We start from the raw sequence: 22461 nt of genomic DNA, 5'->3' as shown, positions 1-22461 counted from the left end.
TATATGAAGTAACACGACGTTATTTTTTTATCCACATCTTATACATTTAATTTCGAAAATTCTTCTTGTAACTATTCCAAAGATCTTGTGAATAAACAAAATTCATTCTAAAACATTTTACATTATTTAAATTATTATCCTTTTTACAATGAATTTAAGTCCTAAAATGGAAACGTTATCCTTTTTCTTCTTTCAATCGATTCTCTTTCTGCGTAAAGTATCGAAAATGAATTGAAAAGAATTATTATTTAACGTTATCGAATTTGACTCGACGATATATCAATACAAATAAGATTAATAAATAAGCGAACTAAATTTATTCGTTGATTCTCATGCGATTATTTCCACGTTGATTTCTAGCATTCCTATATTTTCTCTTCCGCAGCGGCGTCATCAAGCCTGTAGCCAAAACTACGATGATCCGGAACGACTTTGTTTGCTCGTCGGATCCCTGCATATCACGAACTCGTGCAAACTCACATATAAGGGTGTATTCCCTGCGTATCCCTATTCGCGAAAATCCACGCGTATTCATGCAACTCCACCTCCATGGTTGAATTTGCCGAAATCACAGAATGTTTGAACGGGTGGTCCGTGTACGTGTATTTACACGCATGCGTGTATATGTACATACATGCACAATGTATTTGTCGTACACATGCGACCGAGTACGTGCGCAAGTATTCACGCGTCTATACGTGTTTCCCGTTTCGCTATTGCACATGTAGTCCCTCCTATTCTCTCTTCCCTGTCCGCGTTCAGTTTCCATGTCCCACCAACAATCCAATTTATACGCCGGATTATTCTGGGAACTATCGTTGGAACCGAGGGCGGCTTTCAACCCTCTCCCTTCCTCTTCTACCTGGTTGTTGCCCCTGTCGGGCCCTCTCGAATCCCTCTTCCTACATGCCTGCGCTGGCTGAATCGCCATGGCCGGTTCGAGGGAGCGATTCGATCGAGCTGGTTCTGCTCGAACATGGCTGATCGTCACGTCCTTTCCTTCATCTCCCGATTAGACGATAATATAGTCTCGTTATTTTCTGCTCTTATAGCTATTCATTGTACTCATTTTAGCAAACGTCTTCATGATGCGAGCTATATGCGACTTTTTTGTTCATATATATGTATTCATGTATAAATTATCTTGTATGTATAGAGGATCTTTGCAAAATTTATTTCCCGCATATAGAAGCTTACGTATAAGATGTCTCAGCTTTATTCATGGGAGGAAAGCAATGCTACAAAAGTATACGCGATTGAACTTATTGATGTGGTCGAGATACGATTGCCCTGGTTCCGTTCAAATATCTTTGCATCTGATTCTTGATAACTCGAGCCAATATTGTCCAAATGTTCTCTTTTACTTCCAGTGCCTTCATTTCGCTTCTGTATTTAACATTCCAAGTTCCACGTGACTGCACTTAATTGCTCGTGATGGAGTCTTTAATTGAAATCAGAAAACTTTTATAATGTAATGAAGATTTCTGATTTTATCTTATGAACATTTAAATATTTTATTACATATGAAGAACATTAATTTGCAATTGAAAATATTTTTAACGAAGTATTAATTATTTCTGCCTTGTTTATGAGTTGTTATAATTTTTAACGCTGCAGAGGATACGTTTTTAAAACTGTTTTTTTTTTGTTTCAAAAATAGTTAATCTTCTTATTAACGTTTATAATTATTCTTTTCTGATATTCGATTTTTTAATTTGTTCTTTTTATCATTGTCCGATACAAACTGCTCAATATGCTGTGTCAATGTGGTAATAATAATATTTTCTTATTGGCGATTAATGCTATAGACTTCTGAATCTTTATAAAATATTTACGACATACTATGATATACTTTAATATTTCATATTACATGTCTATTTACGTATTTTGCCTCTCTGGGAGGACATTCCAAAAGCTATTTTACATATCTCCGTATAGCATATACCTTTACTGTGCATTACCCATTCTCTCTGTAAGATCTCATTAGCATCTTTTTAGTAAAACCAAAAGGATTGTAATAATTGCATAGATATCTTCCAACTTCATGTACAAGCGCGTCGCATATATATGGTTCATTAAACTTCGTAATATATTCATAATTTAACAGTAAATACGTTGATACGTACATTTCTCTTTTTAAATTTGAACTATCGGAATTTCGTACACAGAGTTTCTACTAAATTCATATAGATTTCGTCACAGTTCTGTCACACCAAAATAGAAAGCACTTCACGCACAAATGCCGCAATTATCCGATTCGTATTTCTTGCGCGTGCAGCATTTGTGTCTGGAATGTAAACGTTGACGGAGCAAAAATCTCTCGAAGAACAACAGTCACAAAGCTCTTTTTATAAAAAATTCAGAGCTTTCCGAAGAAACGAACGATAGACCATATTGATTCTCGATTAAGACGCTCGGTCTGGCCAAAGTTTTTGCTCGCTGCATGCTTGTGCGGCCACTCTCCGGAAATTTACGGGACAAGTAATTTCCTCGTTTTCTATGTGCTCAACTTTTTACAAAGGTTCTCCCTATTTTTGCTAATAAATCCCATTTCCGCGTTTATTACGTTGCTGAGCTCAAATAACATGGGATCGTAAACGGCATGTACGATGAATGTATTCACTAAGTACTTTTTTTCTATTTAAAAGTAATAGAGTCTTATTTGAGACTAACGTTTTAATAGGTTTTTGTTTTTCATAAGCAGTAAGCATAGCTTTTAAATATTACTCGTGTACAATAAGTTAAATTTTATAAAATCTATATTATTATGTTTTTTTTTTATAATAGAAAATACAATATCTATATATAATATCTATTTATAATAAATTTAAAATATAAAAGAAAAATGTTTTAATGATTTTATTAAAGTACCTTTAATTAGTAGCAACTCGTCTGTTAAAAAAACAAATTTTCAAACCACGCAGCAATTGAAATAACAATTGTATATAAAATTAAGTTTTTACTGTGCCGTTGTTAATTTATAAACATCAGTTTTTTTTTTTAATGACTAAACACTTGAAAAAACTGCGTAACGATTTATATCGCAGCAGGTGTAACAAACAGCGAGTCTTTATTTAAAAACACACAGTATTTCGTTTTCATTTAAATGTATCTTGTAAAGAACACGGATATATGCGGCCGTCTTCAGGAGAGAACAGAAGCGCGCGATACAGGGATGAGCAAACTGTTAGGTGCAGACAGTTTGTGGCGCTTTAGAATGAGAATTTATATTCCCCGTCTGAGACGTAAACAATGCGCGAGACGCGGTAATAAATCCGCAGCGAGCTCTCTTTCCTCGTCCCCCTCCTGTATTGCAAGTTATCTAGGTCTAGGAAATTGCCGTTTACTGTGTCCTATTACCGAAGTTACACGCTGTTATTACGTTCGTCACATATTATGTCTCATAGAGATACTCATCTGACATCTCCTTATCCCACAACTTGCTAGTATTTAACATGTTTTATTAAAACTACCTGCTAACGCTCACAGAAACTTAATAGAGTATATAACTTATAAATTTCAATAATGTTTTGGCACTCTTTGGACAATATTAATGAAAAAAAACAGTTAATAAAATTTATACTTACAAATAATTAAATGACTAATATTTTCTAAAAGCTATATTATGATGTTATATGTACCAATATCATTTTATGAATAATGTAATGATTCTATTCACGGTGATATTTATAAAAAAAATTTTTTATGCAATATACTATCTATGTACATACAATCGTAACTTTTATGTTGACAAATTTGCAATATATTCTATTTAAATTAATTTAAAATGATAATTTTTATCTATTAATTAATTTCTTCTTAAAGCTTGATTCATAAAAAGCGCTTTTTCCAATCGTTTGTAACTTACTGTAGAACCTGCAGTTTTTTTACATTTTTAAAAAGAAATCTAAGTTTGTAAAAAATCAATCATTAAAATTAACACAATAAATTGCAAGATACTATTTAAAAAAAAAAAGAATATAATTATTGTATGATTCCGTTATAAATGATATTATTAAATGGAGCATAATTAATCTGATTAATAATTTTAGTGATCACACATTTAATAGCGACTAATAAAGCAATATACTGTAGATGTAAGTTTTGACAATAAGAAACATTTTCTTATGAACACGTATAATATTTATAAAGCATCGAAAGAAAACTTACTTCATTAGTAACTCAAATGTGTTTTATATGAATATTAAAGCACTTGAATTATCACAGGTATAAAAAAGATTAATGCAAAAAAGGAATGATTATTACGATGCTTGACAAAAGATTTTATAGAGAAATATGAAAAGAGAAAGAGCGCATTGTAGGTTAATGTCCCGTAAAATTACAATAATATCGTCGACATCGACGTTTATAATTGCTGCAATAATTGCTGTACTTTATTAACAAACTATTAATATACGAATCATTATCAACTCATAATCAATCTTGGCATACTGTTGCGAAAAATAAATGAAAGAAAGAAAAATAAAAGAAAGAAAAATGAAAGACTAAAAAATGTCCAAGAAATACTTATCTGAATCGTACAATCAACCACACGTTTAATTACAAATTAATACATGAATGAATTATATTTGAAATTATGGAATTAGCGATTTTTTTCAATATTTTAAAAGGAACAAAAAAGATACAAATTTTGCAATGTCTTCGAATAATATCACAAATCCAGCACCTCTGATAATATCTCTAAGATTTACATTTAAGACAATTTACACTTAATCGATTTATTCACTTTGTAACAAGTCGCTAATTGTATTGTTTTTATACGCCAATCGCGTATGCAACAAAGTTATCGTAAATACATCACCAAATGCATAAATATAAATCGTTCGTGCGAGAAGGGTTCGTGATGGTAAAACCGCGATGGAGAGTTCCGCCCATAAGGTACACGCAAATATGAATCAAGATATATAAAGGCGATAAACTTTACTGATGATTACACTTAAATATCTTTAACCTTCACGCAATTGTCTCCGATTGACACACAGTTTCTTAATTGAACCTTCTATTACACTGCACATGTCATCACCGATTGTACTCCCATATTTACGTCGAATGCAACAGCAACGACCAATTAACGATTTTATCATCGAACCGAACCGAACCGATTAAGATGAATCTTTAATATATAACGTCGAAGAAATTTCTTTGCGGAGACATTTTACAAGATATCTTTTTTTATTTAACTATATCTCAATATTTGTTAAAATAATTTTAAATGCATTTTCTGCATCGTGAAAGTCCAAGTTTCAGTTACTCGCGAGGAGAGACTACCGTACACTGTCGGAGAAATCACAGTATGCCGACGGCAATGGTAAAAAGTCCGAAGGAAAGAACCCTTTCGTTTTTTATAGTGTAGTAAATAAGAAACTTTCTCCTAACCCTTTTTTAGCGAAAAGTGAAGCGACACATCAGCAGGCTGCTTTCACCAACCTAGACTATCTTTGTTACCCCCCTGTGTGCTTCAATAAGAGATCCTTCGTAGAATAATAGTGTATAGTCAAAAATGCACGTGCTACACGAAGCAAGTGTACGTACTAAACTATTTTATACTCCACGCCATCATTACCAGAAGATAGAAACCTTTATTAACGATTATTCTTGTTTCTAATTACAGATTACTAACATGCTAAGCCGTCAAAATCGCCTGAATACCGGTAAGTTTAAAACATTGCAGATACACAATGTGCATGAGATGATTGTACATAATTACGCGGATTTTCCGGTAACGTGATTAGGAAAACAACGGTACGGCGAAGAAATAGCTTACGAGAAATTCATCATAATTCGTAGTATAGCGGACGTTATGCTCGTCTTATTTCGTACGAAACATAATTTGAATTTGAAAAAGGCAGTTTTTATAGCCAAGTAATTTGAACTGGCATGCATATAAAATAGTGTAACGGGCAGTGTTGTAAAAGATTCACAGAGACGATTACGTTGAGATAAAAATGACAATGCATCAAAGAAATGGATTGCATCCGCAAGAGACTAACCGTAACGGCCAAGTATCCTAGCAATTTTCTCGACGCTGCCGACTTTCTAGAACGATGATGATGCAAAACCGTTGAAACGAAACCGCACGTGTTTTATTATAGCTTTAATTGCAAGTATCCTCTTAGCTGTACTTTACGCTGACTATAACCATAGAAAAACATAAAATATAGACGTTGTTCTTTAAGGAGTTCTTGTTGTTCATCGTGTCAGGGCAAGTATCGATGGAAAATAACATTACTTTTCATTACTCATTTTTGTCGGTCAAAGTGAACGGCTAACAAATTTTATCTTTAAGCGATACGTGTCAAACTCGAATATCGTAAAACATTATGGAACTTAGAATTATACCTAATTTATACTAATAAATCTTTAAACTGGTATAAATTGTGATGGATAAAACTGGGATGGAGCAATCAAGATTAAAAAGAAGATTAACTCAACTAATTTTTACGCAAGCAAAAAAGGTCTTAAAATTATTTTCATGTTACGTTACTTCCATTTCATTGAGTTATTTAAATACAATAATAGATATTGCTATTATATAAAGATATTGCTTTTTATATAAAGCCAATATATATAATATACTTTTGCTTTTTAACATTGTCATTTCTAAATAGAAAGAAAGATTTTGCTACAGTAATTAAAATTATATAGATCTGAAAATAATTTTATTTAATCATCCAAATAATTATGTAGAACATTTAAGTGTTGATGACAGTGCTCTCTCTCCCTCTCTCTCTCTCTCTCTCTCTCTCTCTGCAAAAAGTTTTAATATTTTAACAATCAGTTTGAACATTCTGTATAATTATTTTGATGTTAAATTATTTTCAGATTTGGCTAAATTTTTAGATACTTCAACAAAAAGCTATCGTTCTTTTCATGTACGACTAAAAATAGTAATTATACATGGACAAAATTGTCTCTTAAAATTTACCCTGAAAATATGGTAGCTGTATAAGACAATATTTTAAAGATTTTTACTATGCACTTCAATAAAATTAATCAAACTTATTATATATTGTATTGTAGTTTTATTAATGAATGAGAGAAATTTACATGAAATTCTTGTACATGAAATACAATGTTGTCCCAGGACTATCATATTTTCAAGGTAAACCTCTAAGAAAAAATTCTCTCCATGTATTAAGACAGATGAATTGAAACATATAAATTAAATTTTGACATTTAGATATTATATTACATAAAAAATATCAAATCAATTTGTTATTCAAATTTAATTAATCACATGTTTGTAAACCTTGATTTTGAAAACCTTTTTGAACCGATCGTATCAATGTAATTGACAAACTTATAAAACTTAGTTTTTATCATATATCCTCCTGTTTTATCTTAATTTAAAGACAACGCAAAAATATCGTAAACAAAATTTCCTTTCCTTACGCACGCATTTTCGTAAACCCTCTCTCTTTCACATTTCACCCCTATTATCCCTTCGGCATCATTCGATTACTTGGGAGTGACATTATTTATAACTTCTCTAAGAGGTAGTTTGCAAAGTACAACGCCATTATAAATTCACATTCACGTTCAAACAGCCAGATCTCGGCGGTGGCGGCGGTTTGTCGCTGTGTTGTAGTTTCGGAAACGCACACTAAGAACGCGGCACTTTGCACACCGCGACACACCCTGCGCCGTTAATTCGTTATTTTACTTCACCCTTTACGGCGGATAGGTACGATTTTCTCTGCAATTTATAGTAACCGATACCGTCGATGGCCATTCGTATTCGAGCCGACACTCTTCTTATCTCCTTTCTCTTTTGCGTTCTGCGTCTCTTCCTCGTCTTCTGCTTTTCAGACGAAAAAGAAATTCTCATCACGACGGTCTGGTGCGTATATCGATAGCATCATATACTGCATACGTTAATGGGCGAAAGCTTGTATAATGCGAATTTGCAGGTACTCCGATACTAAGATGAGATTTTGCTCAGTTTAAAAAAATGTATCCTTCAAAGTGTGATTCAATTAAACTACCGATTGCGTTTCCTGTTCTAAGACTAAATCTAAGACTAAATATGATTAATATTTATATATCATCATACAAGTGTAAAGTTTTTAATCTTTTAGGTACCGCAAATGTAGGTAACTTGGGACAGCACGTACTTTTGTTAAATTTAATCCATGAGTTACTAAAGAAAATTTAAAATTTAACCTTCTTTAGAGACCCATGGATAGATACTACGATTAAATTTAACAAAAATACATGCTGTCCCAAGTTATCTACATTTATGGTGTTTGTCAAAATGTTATATTATATAAATTTGTTTGAATTAATGTAATATAAGACTTTTATGAAAATTAAACAAATGATCTCTAGTTTTTAATGCACGCAGAAACATATGCATATAGTTCATTTGCTGAAATTAATGCATATTTGCCGTAAGTCAACTATAAGACGGGCAGAAATTAATTAACCAACCAGCATTTGCTATGAATTCCACGTTTAATATCAAAAGACGAGCAAAGAAATTGCACCTCTGTTTTATATCAAATTAATTGATGCCGTTAAGTCATAGCCTTCGCGCTTCTCCTCTCTGGAACTTTTGCAATTCTACTACGCGAGACGCGATGTTTTAAAGCATTTGAAGACGCTTTACTACATGCACGATGTGCATGTCGCCACGTATTTCATTTTGTATAACTGTCAAGCATTCACATCGGTTTCGATTTTACGACTTAACGAGAAAACATTTGCAAGTCCTCATCTGCGATTTTGATAAACTTTAGATATATCGTGAAATAATCCGAAAAATGCATTTTTTTAATAAGTACTTTATCGCATGATAAGGCTTGATTTACACGATGTTTTTTACAGGAAATTAATATGCTAGTCTTTTGGTAAATTAGAAAATTAGCATCTAAAGAATAAAATGAAAAAGTAAAATAAAAAATAAAATTCTTTATATTTTTAATGAGAAAACTAGCAGCTAAAAAAATATGATTTATAAAATTATATCTTCTTAATTAGTTTTCTAATTAGTTAAAAAATTAGTGCACTTGTTGCTAGTAAAAAAGTAAATTAGAGAGAGAAATTATGGAATTGTCACTTGAAGCTAAATGTTTGATTCTATGAGAATATAATTGAAATCATAAAATATAGAAAATAAATTTTTGAAATAAATTTTTATAGTATTCAACATGTCATAATCGTGTAATTTTGAAATGTGTTACATATTTTTAAAAGCTAATTTGAAAAATATCGTTCTTATAAACACGTTGAAAGTAGTAACAGTAATATTAGAAATACTTGAAATAATATAATGTTTTCGATAATCTAAATGTAATATTAACGTAATGATATGCATTAAATAACAAAAAAAATAAATTTTCTAAAGAATCAAATATAATAATTTTATCAAACAGTTATTTTAATTCCTTTAATATATGTTTAAATGTTTATAAATTTGGATATTATTTTCAATGAATTCACAATATATTTGAAGAAAATACTTGCAAACATCTTCTTAAAAGTGAAGCGATAACACATTTTCTCCGTGTTTTTTAATGAATAAACGATAAACATGCAATCGATCGATTCTTATCGTGTTATCTTATCTTGCATTTGCGTAGAATTTCTTGTAATTATCTCTACGGTATTATCATTAATGCTGCGTTAATATTAATACACATAGAAACTTACGGATTAGGAGCCAGTTATTGATCATTGAATATGTTCAAGCGATATGAAAAATGATAAATTAGCGGACCTGCTTTTGGTAGTACCAGTGAAGTCAGCAACCGGTTTGTTTTTTTTCCTGTGAACGATTTAACTTGATCGAGCTCTCCAAACCGCTCTGTTTTCTTTAAAATAAAATTAGCGATAAATTAATTCCATTTTTCACTCGTAGCAGAATCATGACGGAAAGTTATTTGCATGAATTTTATGGTATCTACATTTCTGTAATATAAAATATATCCAATAAAATATATTGCAAGAATCTCTATGATAACTCGTTTGAAATTAGTTTAATTCACGTGCACTTGCTGTTGATATTGGAAATTCTCTGCCCGAACACGATACAATTAAGACGATACTCGTTGCAAATATCGGCGAATAGTAACGATTATCTCAACTATTTAGATGCAGAAGTTGCGGATTAGGTTTCCATTATTTCAAAAGTTACCAGAACCATGAAGATACGGAGCGTTGCATTTCCTATCCCATGATGGCTGACAACGTCCCATCCCACTCCATCTGAGCGCAGCTCTCCCACAAAAGCAGCGGGTCCAGAAAGGACGAGAGCCTAGCCTAACCTAACCCTTACTTAAGCTCCCTTTTGCACTTGGCGGCCATGTTGCTCGGAGGGTTGGGCCATCAAAACGACGGCGACTCATTGGTCGCGAGAAGAGGGAGAAAGAGTGAGAGCACCTCCATTTCTGTCTTACTCCATCGCTATGTCTCTCATTCCGTCTCTTTTTCTTGATGCTCTCTTTATCCAACACTCTCAATGGCACATCTCTCTGTCTTCCTCTCAGTTTTTCTCACTCTAAACTGACGTCTTTTTCCCGTCTTTTTCCTTCATCTCATTCTGAATTTTGTTCCTATCTTTATCTTCCGCTCTCTTCTTCCCCTACGTCCCTTCTGCCTCTATCTCACTTCGCCGATCTCTTCGCCACGAGTAAAGTTAGGTTTATTTTTTATTACTTCTCATGTTTGTCGGACATGTTCAAAGTTATCCTCCGGCTATGCGACCCTTTGCGTTCCTTGCCATGAGGCTACGTGAAATTTATTTCGCGAGTTCGATGTTCTAGATATCGCTACGTTTACGATGGAAAAGCGCTGCATTCGCGAGTGATGACACAATACCTCATTTATACGAAAAAGAAGCTTGAATTATTTTTCTGATCCATTTGCATATTTCGCAATTTTTATCACGATTTTGTACGATTTATCTCGTTATGATTACCAGAATAACTGAAATATTTATTTTGTAGAATAAATTTAAAGACTACTTCATCTTTATGATAGCATTTCTTGCAATCACAATTGCCCGTTAATCATTTTGACGTAATAACTAAAAGTTTTATCTAAATTCTAATTTATTTGTTATTATTTTAAGAAAATTTTGTTATAGAAAAGTTTAGATATTGTTTTTGTTATACGTACTTTAGTAAAAAATAATTTCTTTTAGAAATTTCTTAAAGAAATAGAAACTACCGGAATGTACATATATATTGAGAATTATAAAGTATATGTGTATAATGTATTTAAATTAATATATTTAGTTCTTTAAATGTCTGTTAGATTAATATTTCTTGACAAAGACATATTAAATTAACATTTCATAATTTTAACTATTTTATAGAAAATATTAATATCACGAATAATTTTACGTAAAACTATTTTTTATTAAAATTGAAAAGATTCCTAGACATCATATGTCCAAAATCGAAACATCTTAAAAACGTGTTAAAAATGTTTCACATGATGTCTAAAAAACGTTTTAATGACATTTTTTAAATAAGACGTCTTATGTTTTAATTTTTTGAAACATTTATATATTTTCTGTATTTTCTTCTATTATTATTAATTTAATTATTACATGAAAATGATTATTATACAGAAAAATGGATTAAAAAAAAGCTTTTAAAAAGACGCAAATTAAAACAAGTTTGGAGGAAATCAGTTATCAACAAAAATCTTTATAAATTTAAATAAATGCATAAAATGATTAACTTACTACTATGAACCTTTGCCAGCAGCATCTTCCTTCGAAAATTCTCATGATTGTATGCACTCGTTCGCTACCTGACGTAAACTGAATGAATTTTCTAAAAAGGTGAAATTTTTAACCCACAGTTTGTTAGACAACCCTTCCCTAGCTTTCTAATTTTATTGCGTTTAGTTGCTTTCTTTAACCCTTTTTACCAATTGCATACGCTTCAACCAGCGACAATAACGCTCTGAATTCTTTTCCTTTTAACCCTTTTTATGATCGCTCTAAAAAAAGGAAAATCTGTCAAGCTTGATCTTATACAATAAAATTCGAAGAAGGTTTATCGCTTACTCTAAAAGTGTCACTTTTGAATGGAACAATATATTTCTTATTTATATCGTTGAAAATTTATTAGAAAGTTTTGTGCTCTACACTTACGACTTAACTTTACGCTTTTTAGTTCTTGCACATTGTAATAAATAAATAATATGTATTAGTTCTCTTTTTTTTATATGTAAACTATTTTATTTAATCTTATGGAAGATTAACTATTTTATCAGAAAATATTAATAGTGTCTCTAAAGAAAAACAGAGTTAAATTTTTAAATATAAACAAAATAATTCACTAAAAATTTCTAATAATTCTTTTTATTTAGTTTATTATTTAAAAAAAAAAAATAATTATTGCAGATCAAGCAAAAAATATTTTTCAATTTAAAACGATATCACGAAATTGCATGTATTTTGAAATTTTTTGAATTCTTCTATTTATGGATTAATAAGATATTTCTTTTTTATGTGTTTGTTATTTAATTTTAAGAAGTAACATTGAGTAATATTTTATTTTTAATTAATACTAACGAGAGAATACTAATTGTGCGCTACTCATAATAGATTTTGCTATTTAAAAAAATACTGGAAAGAGTAGAGCGCAAGTTTAAAAATATTATTTAATTTAGTTTAGTTTCGAAATACGTTTGAAAATTTATTTTATATATTTTTTTTGTTTAAAAAGCAATTCATATATATAAAAACCTGATACTTTTTTAAATTGTTAATTCTTTAATTTGTTATATAATTCTTAAATTATATACATATATATATGCATAATTTATACATTGCATATTTCGTTTTTGTTTTTATATTTATAGAAGATATATATATATATATATATATATATATATATATATATGATTGCGATTTTTGTCAAAAATACATTATTATATATACAACGTATATTTACTTGTTATAATTGTGGTTTCTAAAGATGTTATTATCGTGTACACAATATAATACTTATTGTTAGATGTATTTAATTTATGGATAAGGTACTTGAAAGAAATATAATAATATCAGTAAATTCATTATGCTTTATTCGTGATATTACGTTATTTATTAAATATGATTTATATAACGCGTAATTTTTTATTTCAATTTTATTAAATATATAGAGATTACTTTACAAAGGATATAAGATAAAAATAATACAATTTTTATTGTATAAAAGGAAATTTAACTTTTATATAAAACAGATATTATTTTGCAAATTAATTAAATTATTAATAGCATCTTTATAAGTATAGTATAAGTTTGGTTAAGAAAACGTAATATTTATTGTTTAAAAATAATTTTTTATACCAAGAGAAAGATTTATATATATTGTATCTATATAATAAATAAATAAATAAATATATATATATTTATACACTATAGTTATACGATATAATTTAGTATAAAAATTTTAAATTTGACACGTTAATATGCTATAAATATATTATTAGGTGTTGGAATTAATTCGTAGCGTTTTTAATGAAAGAATGTTATTTATTTCACATGAGCATTAAAAAATACATTAATGAAAGTACTTCCCATCACTTGTAAAACGCTACGAATTAATTCCAACACCTAATAATATTATAATTGTACATGTAATTATATGCATAATTCTTTTATTAGTACTCTTTATACAATCAACAAATTTACGAATATTGACATGTGAACATTTAACAAAATTTGCGACATCTTAAGTAATTGAAATATCTTATTATTCTAAAAGTGATTCTATATTTTTATTATTCTCTCTATCTTGTTAAGATTCTATGTTTTATAGCATGAAGATTATTTATAATTGAGAAACTGCGCCGATGAAGAAGTTCAACGTCGTTCGGTGTAGCCTCCTGTTACGTATACTGAAGGTATACCGGACAGGAATACACTCAGGATACATTCAGTATACGTACAGGGGGTTTCACATTCCTCATCGGATAACGCCTCGCTGGTGGCCCAAGGATGCAGAGCCTGATAAGATCGACGGCAGTCTGGCATCTCTCATAGAATAGACTAACAATTATATCTTCTGGAGTTGCTGGTATAAAACGATAGACGACCTCGATCATTAATGTCTCCCATTCCTAATCCAGGTAAAATGTTGGTTAGTTTTTGAAAAATGGAAAGGAAAAATGTTACAGTATTCGTATTTTTCTCACCGTAAATAATTCCGGTTGCAGTCTAATCCAAGTTGCGTAAGACAAGATGCTTATTAAATATTGCTGACTCGTGCAGGATGGAAGTGGATCTTGAGAATCCAATTGAAATAATTGCTCAATACTCAGTAGAAATCCATACACGTTTTGTTTTTCATGACCATCTTGAGTTTTTGCCTACGGATACATATAAATAATACACGAGATATTAATGGATATTGGCAAGATCAGATATTCTAAAATTTTTGTCTCAGAGTTTCACGGAAACCGATAGATTGAAGATTTATTTAACGCTTTCTTGAAAGAATCCCATGCGAAAGGGAAAAAAAAAAGAGAAAAACGGTGACTAAACGGTCATAAAATGACCTTATTAGTTCGCGACCCATGACGAAATCATGGTTCTCAAAAGTCCATGGAGTTTGGAAGCCCAGCGTGCTGAGATGTCGGACTGGTTGCCTGCTGTTTGGGCTATTGCGGAAATCTTCCACCGAAATGTAAGGCAGCTCGCGTAACAATCGATCAATATTCGTCTACCCAATAAGCATGCATTGTTACCATACATTTATCAAGCATGATCGTTATAATATGTCTGGAAATATTTTTAAACTATAGAACAAGAAGTTCAAAAAGTCTACTGACCTGATATTATTAGATAATTACATTTCCTTTCTCTGAGTCTCCCTTTTTGCGATCGGATTAATTTTTAAGACATCGTCATCACGTAGATCTCCTATTCGAGCATCGCCAACTGAAATCAACCGATATGTGAAATCTGATGTGTAATCCTTTTCCGATATATATCAAACACCGCACACTGAGGAGTCCGAAGGGACATTTAGGATTATCAATCACAGAAGGCACTCCGATTTCGTCTTCGCGGCGTACGAATGACAGCTCCGTTCGGTCTACATGCTACGAGTGACGTTCACGGTGGATGTGCTCCGTTTCGTTCGCCGATTCGCTGAGCCGTGGCTCGACGCGAAGGACAGAGCGCTCGACGCAATCGAGGATAAAGAGAGATGGATTCGAGAACGGGTGAGTCGAGACGAGACGAAAATGGGAGAGGCGTAGAGAATGGGATAGAATGGGAAAGAATGCGTACAGTTGAGGAATAAAAAAAATTAAAAAAAAAACTGACGCTGGAAGATAAGACGGGATGATTAGAGACTTGTGTCGTTCATACGTCAGATGCTAACTGAAGGACGATGCAGTATAAACGCCCTCGGTCTCTCGTGAGACGACCGTGACGCGTCCCGCGGACGACTGTCGGCGTCGCGGCGCTTCGGCGTTGCACGTCACTCGCGGGTATCGGGTCTCTTCGTCTCTTCGTGCCCGGTCCTTCGGGTTCTCCGATCCGTCCAGGCGTCCCGGTCATCCAGGAACGTGTTACGATCTACGAAGAAGCGGCTTCCTCTGGCGGCGGTTGGCCGACGATGCCATCGTTAGAGAGTTAGCGCCGGGACCTCGCGACGCCGACGCCATGCGGCGTCACTCTGCGCTCAGCTACGTCTAGGGACGAGCCACGTCAATGTTGTGTGGGTTTTCACCACCGCACACACGAATGCATATACCTCTTTGGATGCACGGGGGGGTATATAAAGTCGGGGTGGATATAGAAGCAACTGGGAGGGGCGGCTCTTGATAACGCGCAGGGTCGACCAACCCCTCTCACTCCATCTCTTTTCCCCTTTCTAGCTCTAACTTCCTCCCTCTTGCCAAGCTTCCGCTCTTTGTTTTTCTCATAGTTTCCGAGCAACTTCTCTTTCTCCTTTATATGTACTTTATTCATTCGTACCCCATTCTTTTTCTCTGCATCTGTCTTTCTTCCATTGTCTATTTCCTCCATCATCTTCTGTTTCTCTAAAGATCGTTCCATCTTTTTCGTTCTTATCAGAATCGATCAACCCTTCTCTGTTACCTTCTCTCTGTTGCCTTCTCACTTACTCCGACTATTTTTTTACGTTTTCTTCATTCACCCTATAGTTCTATGCAGCTTTTTCTCTCTCTCTCTCTCTCTCTCTCTCTCTCTCTCTCTCTCTCTCTCTCATAGATTTCTCTTTGCCTTTCATTGTCTCCGTTTACGTTCTTCTCTCTTTAACTTTGATCTTCTCATAATATTCTCTGTTTTCCTTGACGCTTAGTCCTGCTGCTTTCTCGCCCTTCCTGCGAAGCGCGCTAGCGTCGATTTGATTTCACTGCATCTGTGTGTGCGAGATATCGTCTCGTTCCACAGTCTTCCCACCACTCCTTGACTCTTTGCGTGTGATAGCGAGTCAGTGAGCTTTACGCAACTCCCCGTGGATCAGGAACGTGGTGTAACCTGGCGCCACCAGACGGTCTTCACTCAGAAACTCTTTGCCCCTGAATTCGTGACGTTTTTATTGGGCAACGCTCTGTTACGTGAAAGAGAGAGGGTACGAGTGTATTGTGAGCTGCCCTGTGGTTTCGTTTTACTTTCCTTCTTTCTCCATCTCTCATTCACGCCCGTGGCTCTTCGGCTTACTCTTTGTTTAGTGAGCAGGTAAGGTACGACCTCGTGAATTTGCTACAGAAACCTCACGGTGGCGAAAATTATTAATTCGACGAGTAGTTTATCCGTGAATCGAAAGAAACGGGTTGCCAGCAAATCTGTGAACATTTAAAGAACAGTGATTCAGATTTTTATGTGCTAGCCCCGGCGTTGTAATATTAAGTTTACATAGATAAAACATATTACGTAATATATTTAATATAAGATTGCGTATGTAAAAGTTAACAAATATGAAATTCAAAAATACGAAATAGAACGAGTTCTTTTCAAATGAAATTAACTTTAATATTCTATAATGACGATTTATTACGAGAATAAAAAAGCTTGATAATAAATTCAATTAGATATTGGGAGAATAGTGAAACAAATAAATATATAGATTTTCCAAAAGCTCTATTATTTAATTAAACTTTCTCTATTAAAACTCTGATAGTTCCGTAGCTTCAAATATTGACCTTCATGGAATACCTTGGCAGGTGCTGCCATCTGTACAACACAATCCAAAACATTCGTTTATAGACTCCCATTGTTATATACATAATGCATGTATAAGCGTATACACATTAAATCAGTAGTAAGTGATGTTTATGAGGAGGAATTTAGCTGAACAAGCTAAGCGCTTCAATCAATTAATCTCTTGTTCATTATTCTTGCGAATTAAAGTATCAGTTTATTTAACTGTAATGTCAGATTTAACTGTATCATTAAACTCTTTTGATGTCTGATTTTTATTTCTTACAAAAAAGAAATCTGTGACTTTTGATCATTTTACCAAAAATTTTATTAAGAGAGTAACAGAGACTAATGACATCGATTTTATTTACTGAGTTGGCATTTGTCTATTATTCTAGTATCAATATACATATTTAATCGTGCCAGAACTTGTTACATTTCTTTACAATATTTAAAAGTAATAAAAGTAATAAAATTGATCAACATTTCAGAGAGGATTTTCATTATAAATAGCTCATTTGATTTGGAATAGTATTTTTAGAATTACATCAAGTCAAAAAGAAAAAATATAATATAGATTAACCAAATTTTATATTAACAAAAATTCAAGCATAAAGAAACCTGTATGTATTTTTATTTTCTTCAAAATTAGATATAATCAAAATGAATCTTTTAGTTGCTTCAATTTTTTAAATTATCTATTAGAAAAAGGTATGTATAAAATACTTATAATTTACAATTTATATGTTTAGAATTTATGTGTATAAATATATCTAATAATATACATATATATTTCGTAATTCAATAACATATTTATCGACTCAAATTTCATTAAATTTTATTGAAATATCAACTCTAATAAAGTGCTCCAAACGTGACATTAAAGGGACATTATTAAGATTCAAGAGAATGTGTAAGACGTACAAAGTAATCATTTTTTTTTAATTTCTTCTTATTAAGATTATACTTTTCCTTGATTCTACGCCACTGTATCTCGCGACTGAAATCCTAATATATGCAAAGGAATTTCATGGTATCTAGTTAAGCGATACCACATAAAGAAACACGGCTGTAGGACGCCACCATGAAAATCCGAACTTAATCGTCTGGATCCCGCGAAAAAAGAAACGAGAGCGAGGCCACCGACAGAAAACTCGATCCTCCCTTGAGATTTTAACATAGCTTGCCAGGTTTGCGCCTTCGAGAGCCGATGTAGTCATAAGCGTACATAGGTACACTAAAATCGGTGGCAATAACTTCGCACCCATCTCACGGTAAATCGTCGTAAAACTGAAGAGTGAAAGGTAGCTCGAAGACACAAGCCTGAGTATAATGGAGTAAAGGTCACGTCAGAATAATAGGTAGGTAATAGGATATATGTATACCTACATCAACGCAGGTTTGACGATTATAATAATGACCATCAGTGCGCGCACTTGTAAGCAAACTGGCCAAAGAATCGTATAGTGGAAAGGAGCAGTTGACCCACAAAGCATACATATTCGTTTATTTTTTATAGCTTTTCTTCCAACCATGATACAACCACAAGAGGGATTATTATGCAATTACGACTGCAATTTCGGTCGCGTTTTGCGCGGATATAGATCTGTCCTCTTTTCTACGCAGCAACGATGAAGTTGGCTGATATATCTAGACTTAGCTTAGTGCCTAGTGTCGCATATTTTACCACTTGACTGTATGTACGTGCGTATATGTGTGAGTGTGTGGCTGTATGAATTTATACGATAATTCGTGAATATGTAATTGGAAGAAATTATTATTAAAAAAATCATTATTGACATATGCCATAAGATAATTAATATATTTATTTGTAATTCAGCTTATCAACATATACTTTAAGGTTGAAATATTTATTATCATTGATAATAACAAACCTAATTTGTTTTGTGTTTTCTTATAGATCATTGGATTGTTAAATTTTGGTTCATTTTTAACACACATTCATAAATTTAATAAATCTGCATACATCTACTTGCAAAAAACTTCACTTAGATGTTATCTCTTTTATCTACAAAATATTATTTAATATCTCACTTCTTTGCACTCACTCTTTTGAAATGTCTAGATATATTCTCACTGCACTCACTATTCTTAATTTTATAATAAGCTTTTATAAAGAAGAGAGAATCTTTCACACGTACTATGTGTTCATTTTTATTTAACATTTGTCTTCATGAAATATTAATGAAAAATAATATTATCGAGTGAAAAATAATAATTCGATGCTCTCCTATTAAATCATAAAAAGAACCGAACAAATTAATTATTCCTACGATGCATCCAAATGGTGTGGGATTGTAGTTGAAGAGAGTAAGAGAGACAACGCAGGTTTAGCCTGGGCAGATCCGGTATCGCTCTGGTTTGAAGGGGGCGAGCCTGCCCGAGGCAAGCTAGAGGCAGCCCAGCAGGCAGGTTCGCACAGATGTGCGGCGGCCATCATGAATGCCTGTAAAATATGTATTCTCGTGCGGCCCGGTTGGTAAGAGAACAGAAGGTGGGGAAGGGATGGCAGTGTAGCAGATGAGAAAGAGCTGGTAGAAGGAGGCGAGGTGGGGTTTGAGCGCTTGAGGCGAGGGAGAGAAAGAAAAACCATCGGAAAAGAGAAGGAGGGAAGGAAAGAGGGTTGGAATGGCGAGCGCATTTAGCTTCGGTTGTGCAGGAGGGAGGAGAGCAGGAGTTCTCTCTCCGAAAGAGGGAGAAGCGTGAGGTGAACAAGCGAGAAAAGAGGCAGAGGGCGAATGAAAGAGAAAGATAGAAAGGAACGAGCGGGCAGTGTGCATGCAGTTTCATTTCGCAGCGGAGAGGCAAAAAAGGCGAGAAGGTATCGAGGGTACGCTACGCGGAATAGAGATGACCGGAGCGTATTATAATTGTCCCTTCGTGTCGCGATATCCACACATTCGGTGAAAGCATGAAAAGCATTTACTGTTGGAAACGCGCGACTCTGATAATTTAGTGACACCTTGGATTGTATCCAGGAATAGATACGTGATGTTAGTGCCTAGTTGAACGAATATCTTTGTAATATTGCGTATTACATCACTGTAATGCGATTTACATAATTTGCTTATTAAAAGCAAGAAAGGAAGAAAATATTGAATGACTATTGTCATATAAATGCATATACTTGCGAGTACATCGATTAACACAAGTAAGAAATGTCTGTAAACGTAACATAGAAATACATATTCGACATGACAATTCTTATCAAGTAACGCTTTAAAATCAATAGAATAGAAACATCGTCGCATTCAAGTTGAAAATAGATGCCTCTGTAAGTAGATTGTTTCTATAACAGACCGAATAAGAATAAGAGTAACTCAAAGAAAAACGATACAATAGATGTTCGAAATTCAAATGATTATATAAATTTTAATTTTTTTATATATTTTCTAATCTTTCTCATCTTTGCCTCTATAATTATTATGATATGTATTATGACTGTAATATATTATGTATAAAATATTATACACCTGTAAGACATTATAAGTCTCTTAATTAATAAATCACGCAGCTTTCTCTTAAAGTATTTATAACAAGTACTAGTGTTTACGGTTACTATAATTATACTTCGCGAAACTAAGTGACCTAATATCTCACTACTTTTACGATTTTTTTTTTCATTACAAGTAAATATATATATGATAGTTTACTTGCTTCCACAAATAAGCATGAAAAATATCTTGCAAAAATAATATAATATATTGCTCTCCTCGTTCTTACAGTTGTAAGATATTTCTTATCGAATTATGTACATTTCAAAGCGTTAACAACATCAAATGAGATATACATAGGCATACGTACATGAGATGTCACGCGATCTACGAGCAATACGCTTTAATTAGTGCCGGCGCGATCGCGCTGGATTTGACCGGGCGACGTATTTACGTGCAAGCATGAACGTTGAACGGCAAAGAAAAAAAAAGAAAAAAAGAATATTAAAAATAAAGAAAATATCCCCGTCAGCCGGCGTGCCAAACGAGTCGCGAGTGCGGCCGGCTCCGTGTAACATGTCCTACGACTTTACAACTTTGTGTAATGCCCGCGTCACCGCAACGATATTTACGATCGTCCACGGGATTATAATATCTTATTTCTGCGTGACGCGTCTCGGATACGTATCCGGTTCTCCTAGAGCGCGCATGCGTGGGCCAGCGCAAAATATTTTTCAAATTACGCGCGGTCATTCCGCCTGTCGTGCTGCACCACACCGCATTGCGCTTGCGAGCACGTGCAACGTGCTTCAAAAAGATCACTGAGCAGGATGATGCTCGTCTGTGGGACGTATCGATTTAACAGTATTGCTATCTTCCTTATTACCTCCGGTAAGGTAATCCGTTGATATCGCGTTGGATTCGAAGAGGGGTTTGCAGCAGGGCGGCAAAGGAAACGCGTGAAGGGACGGTAAAGGAAGGGTAAGGAAAGGGGAGAAGATATCGGTAGGGAGTTAAGATGGGATATTCGAGAATCGAGCGAGACGATCTAGCGTCGTCGTTCGCTTGCAAACTTAGATACGCACATACCAGAGCCTGAAAGAGAGAGAGAGAGATACGCTTTCGAAGTGGGCTCGTTATTTACAGCTCACATGAATCACGGATATGCCAAGATAAAGCTAATGCAACGCTCGGATATTTGTTCACGGGATTTTTCTTTTTTCTATAACGAGCAACCTCCACTTAACTCTACTTAACATAACTGCGTGTTTGACGGTCGATGTGTAATCACTCATTGCACGCTATATGACCGTGTATGATAGTCGATGTGAAAATAGCATTTTATTAAGATTATATGATGCATTTTGTTTCTATATTTCGCTATATAACTCTTCGTAACTACTGTCACCTACAAGACGTAAATTATTATAAAAGCATCGACTTAAACGGCGAGGATAAAATTCTAATTTAAAAAAAAAAAACGAAAGACGCAGGATTATATTTGAATACTTTAAACGATTATCGCACTTAAAGATGTTCAAAAGTCACGGTAGTTTTTTTCTTGTTCCTGCTTCAGTAAGTTTCATGCTGATCTTTAATATCTGATTCCATTTGTTCGTCTGTTTGCCCGCCTCCGTATTATTTTTCCCTACTCACCACAACTAAAGGAATATATATACGGTCTTCTTCGCACGCTCTTCCACTTATAACCTTTATTCCAATAAAACTTCCCCGTTCTGAAAGTGGAAAGGGGAGAGGGGAGGGCATCTGTTATACCCAAGACTGCGTACGCGGCTTCATAGGATGGTCATGGCGAATGGTCCATCCCCCGACACCTATACCCTCATCTTT

General features: G+C 33.5%; 1 protein-coding gene and 2 long non-coding RNA genes across 12 annotated transcripts in view; 2 read left to right on the top strand and 1 right to left on the bottom strand.

The window, feature by feature from the left end:
- Ubx (ultrabithorax) overlaps positions 1–22461 on the top strand; it is a 388698-nt gene that overhangs the window by 104912 nt on the left and 261325 nt on the right. For all 10 annotated transcript variants that reach the window (XR_015544139.1, XM_087403017.1, XM_087403023.1 and 7 more), the window contains one exon: positions 5633–5672. The gene's annotated coding sequence lies outside the window, so the exon portion shown is untranslated. The remainder of the gene's footprint in view (positions 1–5632; positions 5673–22461) is intronic.
- LOC147910535 (uncharacterized) lies at positions 12912–15277 on the top strand. Its single transcript, XR_015544036.1, has 2 exons — positions 12912–14109; positions 14197–15277. It is a non-coding gene; the product is annotated as an uncharacterized LOC147910535 (long non-coding RNA).
- LOC147910534 (uncharacterized) overlaps positions 14834–22461 on the bottom strand; it is a 28796-nt gene continuing 21168 nt past the window's right edge. The window contains exons 2-3 of the long non-coding RNA XR_015544035.1: positions 15356–16800; positions 14834–14920 (exon numbers count right to left, since the gene is read on the bottom strand). This is a non-coding gene — a long non-coding RNA (uncharacterized LOC147910534). The remainder of the gene's footprint in view (positions 14921–15355; positions 16801–22461) is intronic.

This window comes from Acromyrmex echinatior, chromosome 2 (genome assembly GCF_024713525.1).
Source record: "Acromyrmex echinatior isolate Ae372 chromosome 2, ASM2471352v2, whole genome shotgun sequence".
Taxonomy (NCBI): Eukaryota; Metazoa; Arthropoda; class Insecta; order Hymenoptera; family Formicidae; genus Acromyrmex; species Acromyrmex echinatior.
This window is presented reverse-complemented; position numbering and strand designations above follow the sequence as displayed.